Source organism: Arachis stenosperma, chromosome 4 (genome assembly GCF_014773155.1).
Source record: "Arachis stenosperma cultivar V10309 chromosome 4, arast.V10309.gnm1.PFL2, whole genome shotgun sequence".
In the NCBI taxonomy this organism is placed as follows: domain Eukaryota; kingdom Viridiplantae; phylum Streptophyta; class Magnoliopsida; order Fabales; family Fabaceae; genus Arachis; species Arachis stenosperma.
The window spans coordinates 109,557,380-109,562,805 of record NC_080380.1 but is presented as its reverse complement, the minus strand read 5'-3'; the positions used below and the strand labels follow the sequence as shown (position 1 = coordinate 109,562,805).

Here is a 5,426-nt window from a genome sequence, read left to right as displayed (position 1 = left end):
CGAGCAATAGTGTTCGGATGGCCAATCTCAACGTGGCCTTATCTCGGGTCATTAAGGAATCCCCTGTTCGTGCCTCTAAACTTTCTTGGAGGATGCCAAGGCTGATTATAACAAGGCGAAGGGTCTGAAGGACGAGCTAGATACCAGGGTTGTTAAGTTGGAGATGGATATTGAGAAGGAGAAAACTCGGGCTACCGCTGTAGAGGCGGCTGCAAATCTGGATGAGGAGGCGGCTAATAAGTACAAAGAGAGCTATACCCGTACCTATGGTGAACTCTTGGAGACGAAGGAGAGGCTTCAGTCTGCGCAGGACGACTATGCCGAGCTTTAAGGTCATATGGTGAGCAGTATGACCAAGATGTATGAGAACCTGAAAGCTCAGGTCTGAGTTCTTGCTCCCAAGCTTGACCTTACCTTATTCAGCTTAGATAATATGGTGGAGGATGGCAAGATCGTGCCTGCCCCAGATGATGAAGATGAGGGTCCTCCCTTTGCCCCGCCAACTAAGGCTTCTACAGCTTCAACTACTGTAGCCCCTTCTACTGAGGTGATTCCTCCTGGTCCTGAGCCCGAGGTGGAAGTTCTGAATGGGTCGGATGGAGTTGTTAATACTACCTTGATTTCTACTATCCCGCCTTCTCCCAAGGATGCTGCTACCGGGGCGGACTTGACCCCTTTGTGATATTCTCTTTTTATATCTCTGTTTTATGTATTGGTATAATACGATCTGTGGACTTTGAACTTGTTGGTTTTATTTTTTTTGTAAGTTTCCTATGGATAACTCTTTGATACTTGGTCGCTCCCTAGCAACCTTTATTTTAAAAATGAACACTTTAAACTCTTAGGTTGCCTTTAGGCAGCCTTTGAGCCTTTAATGTTTGTGTTTTGCTTATATGTCAATCAAACTTTTGGTGAGTTACTTAATGTTTGGAGGTTATTCCTTTATTGCTTTTTTACCCTTGCAATCTGATGAGCGGATAATTTGTACCCTTTTTGGCATTGTTTTTAGTGTGTTTTTAGTATGATCTAGTTAGTTTTTAGTATATTTTTATTAGTTTTTAGTTAAAATTCACTTTTCTGGACTTTACTATGAGTTTGTGTATTTTTCTGTGATTTCAGGTATTTTCTGGCTGAAATTGAGGGACCTGAGCAAAAATCTGATTCAGAGACTGAAAAGGACTGCAGATGCTGTTGGATTCTGACCTCCCTGCACTCGAAGTAAATTTTCTGGAGCTACAGAAGCCCAATTGGCGCGCTCTTAACGGCGTTGGAAAGTAGACATCTTGGGCTTTCCAGCAATATATGATAGTCCATACTTTGCCCAAGATTTGATGGCCCAAACTGGCGTTCAAAGTCACCCTCAGAAATTCCAGCGTTAAACGCCGGAACTGGCACCTAAATGGGAGTTAAACGCCCAAACTGGCATAAAAGCTGGCGTTTAACTCCAAGGAGAGTCTCTACACGAAATTGCTTCATTGCTCAGCCCAAGCACACACCAAGTGGGCCCGGAAGTGGATTTTTATGTCATTTACTCATCTCTGTACACCCTAGGCTACTAGTTTTCTATAAGTAGGACCTTTTACTATTGTATTTTAAAAATCTTTTGATCACTTTAGATCTCTAGATCATCTTTGGACATCTAGTTCTTAGATCATTTGGGAGGCTGGCCATTCGGCCATGCCTAGACCTTGTTCTTATGTATTTTCAACGGTGGAGTTTCTACACACCATAGATTAAGGTGTGGAGCTCTGCTGTACCTTGAGTATTAATGCAATTACTATTGTTCTTCTATTCAATTCCGCTTGTTCTTTGTCCAAGATATCACTTGTTCTTCAACTTGATGAATGTGATGATCCGTGACACTCATCATCATTCTCACTTATGAACAAGGTGACTGACAACCACTTTTGTTCTACAAGCAACTAAGGCTCTAGTGAATATCTCTTGGATTCCTGATACACGATGCATGGTTGATCGTCTGACAACCGAGTGCTCACCTGACAAACGAGCCAGCCATTCCGTGAGATCAGAGTCTTCGTGGTATAGGCGAGAACTGATGGCGGCATTCAAGAGAATCCGGAAGGTCTAACCTTGTCTGTGGTATTCTGAGTAGGATTCAATGATTGAATGACTGTGACGTGCTTCAAACTCCTAGCAGGCGGGGCGTTAGTGACAGATGCAAAAGAATCACTGGATTCTATTCCGGCCTGACCGAGAACCGACAGCTGATTAGCCATATGCTGTGACAGAGCATAGGAACATTTTCACTGAGAGGATGGGAGGTAGCCACTGACAACGGTGAAACCCTTGCATAAGCTTGCCATGGAAAGGAGTAAGAAGGATTGGATGAAGACAGTAGGAAAGCAGAGAGACGGAAGGGAAGGCATCTTCATACGCTTATCTGAAGTTCCTACCAATGAATTACATAAGTACCTCTATCTTTATCTTTATGCTTTATTCGTATACCACTATACCCATTTGAGTCTGCCTGACTGAGATTTACAAGGTGACCATAGCTTGCTTCATACCAACAATCTCCGTGGGATCGACCCTTACTCACGTAAGGTATTACTTGGACGACCCAGTGCACTTGCTGGTTAGTTGTGCAAAGTTGTGTAGTGATCACAATTTCGCGCACCAAGTTTTTGGCGCCGTTGCCGGGGATTGTTTCGTGTATGGACAACTGACGGTTCATCTTGTTGCTTAGATTAGGTATTTTTCTTCAGAGTTCTTAAGAATGAATTCTAGTGTTTCATGATGATCTGTTGAAGTCTGGCTGGCTGAGAAGCCATGTCTAATCTTATTGGACCGAGGCTTCAACTAATCATCACAAGAGCTTGTTGATCTCTATCAATCTTGCTATTGGAGCAATGATCTGCTAAGGCTTGGCTGGCCATTGGCCATGTCTAGTGTTTTGGACCGAAGCTTTCTTTGAAAGCTTGGCTGGCTGTGAAGCCATGTTTAATTCCTGGACCGGAGTCTTAGACTAGCATTGCAATGATTCCTGGAATCCAAATTAAGAATTCTAAAACTTTTATTTTCTATTTCCATATAATTTTCGAAAAAACACAAAAAATTTTTTTTTCAAATTCATAAAAAACCAAAAATATTTTATGTTTCTTGTTTGAGTCTAGTGTCTAATTTTAAGTTTGGTGTCTTGCATGTATTGTTTATTTGATCTTGGTTCTATTTTCAAGTCAATAGTATAGGGAACTGAAGATTCAGAACATGCAGCAGAGGAATTACACAGAAAAAGCTGGGCGTTCAAAACGCCCAGTGAAGAAGGACAGACTGGCGTTTAAACGCCAGCCAGGGTACCTGGTTGGGCGTTTAATGCCCAAAAAGGTAGCATTTTGGGCGTTAAACGCCAGAATGGATACCATTCTGGGCGTTTAACGCCAGGATGGCACAAGGGGGAGGATTTTGTTTTCAAATCAATTTTTTTTTCAAGTTTTCAAAGTTTTTCAAAATCAAATCTTTTTCAAATCATATCTTTTCAATCAAATGTTTTCAAAATCAATTTCTTTCCTTTTTCAAAGATACTTGCTATCAATTAATGATTTGATTAAACATTTCAAGTATGTTGCCTTTTCTGTTGAGAAAGGTTTAATGTTTGAATCATATCTTTTCTTGATAGCCAAGTTATTAATTTTTAAAATCAAATCTTTTTAAAATTGTTTTCAAATCATATCTTCTCAATCACATTTTTTTTAAAAACCAATCATATCTTCTTAACCTCATCTTTTTCAAAATAGTTTTCAATCAAATCTTTTTTATTTCTAATTTCAAAATCTTTTTCAAAAATCACTTGATTTTTTTTCCACTCTTATTTTCGAAAATTAATTAGTGTTTTTCAAAATGTTTTCAAATTCTTTTAATTAATTTTCGAAAATTCTCTTCCCCTCTTCCCACATCCTTTTTTTTATGGAGTACCACTCCTTCTCAATGCACAATTCGAACTCTCTCTGATCAAGTTCGAATTCTTCTACCTTCTTTCTTCTATTTTTCTGTTCTTCTGACACCTCAAGGAATCTCTATACTGTGACATAGAGGATTCCACATCTTCTTGTTCTCTTCTCTTTCATATGAGCAGGAGCAGAGACAAAGGCATTCTTGTTGAAGCTGACCCTGAACCTGAAAGGACCTTGAAGCGAAAGCTAAGAGAAGCTAAGGCACAATTTTCTATAGAGGACCTAACAGAAATCTTCAAAGAAGAAGACATGGCAGCCGAAAACAACAACAATGCAAACAATGCAAGGAAGGTGCTGGGTGACTTTACTGCACCTACTCCCGACTTCTATGGGAGAAGCATCTCTATCCCTGCCATTGGAGCAAACAACTTTGAGCTTAAGCCTCAATTAGTTTCTCTAATGCAACAGAATTGCAAGTTCCATGGACTTCCATTGGAAGATCCTCATCAGTTTTTAGCTGAATTCTTGCAAATCTGTGACACTGTCAAGACTAATGGGGTAGACCCTGAGGTCTACAGACTTATGCTATTCCCTTTTGCTGTAAGAGACAGAGCTAGGACATGGTTGGACTCACAACCTAAAGAAAGCCTGGACTCATGGGAAAAGCTAGTCAATGCCTTCTTGGCAAAGTTCTTTCCACCTCAAAAATTGAGTAAGCTTAGAGTGGAAGTCCAAACCTTCAGACAGAAGGATGGAGAATCCCTCTATGAAGCTTGGAAAAGATACAAACAATTGATCAGAAAATGTCCTTCTGACATGCTTTCTGAATGGAGCATCATAGGTATTTTCTATGATGGTCTCTCTGAACTATCCAAGATGTCTTTGGATAGCTCTGCTGGAGGATCTCTTCATCTGAAGAAGACGCCTACAGAAGCTCAAGAGCTAATTGAAATGGTTGCAAATAACCAATTCATGTACACTTCTGAAAGGAATCCTGTGAACAATGGGACTAATCAGAAGAAAGGAGTTCTTGAGATTGATGCTCTGAATGCCATTCTGGCTCAGAACAAGATATTGACTCAACAAGTCAATTTGATTTCTCAAGGTCTGTCTGGAATGCAAAATGCACCAAGCAGTACTAAGGATGCTTCATCTGAAGAAGAAGCCTATGATCCTGAGAACCCTTCAATGGAAGAGGTGAATTACCTAGGAGAACCCTATGGAAACACCTATAATTCTTCATGGAGAAATCATCCAAATTTCTCATGGAAGAATCAAGAGAGACCCCAACAAGGTTTCAACAACAATAATGGTGGAAGAAATAGGTTTAGCAATGGCAAGCCTTTTCCATCATCTTCTCAGCAACAGACAGAGAATTCTAAGCAGAACCCCTCTGACTTAGCAACCATGGTCTCTGATCTAATCAAAACCACTCAAGGTTTCATGACTGAAACACGGTCCTCCATTAGGAATTTGGAGGCACAAGTGGGACAGCTGAGCAAGAAAATTACTGAA

The 5,426-nt window shown here is 40.4% G+C and overlaps 1 non-coding gene across 1 annotated transcript; it reads right to left on the bottom strand.

Moving 5' to 3' along the window:
• Positions 1 to 4,625: 4,625 nt before the first annotated feature.
• On the bottom strand, positions 4,626 to 4,733 carry LOC130977927 (small nucleolar RNA R71). The gene has a single exon (XR_009085597.1). It is a non-coding gene; the product is annotated as a small nucleolar RNA R71 (small nucleolar RNA).
• Positions 4,734 to 5,426: the final 693 nt, after the last annotated feature.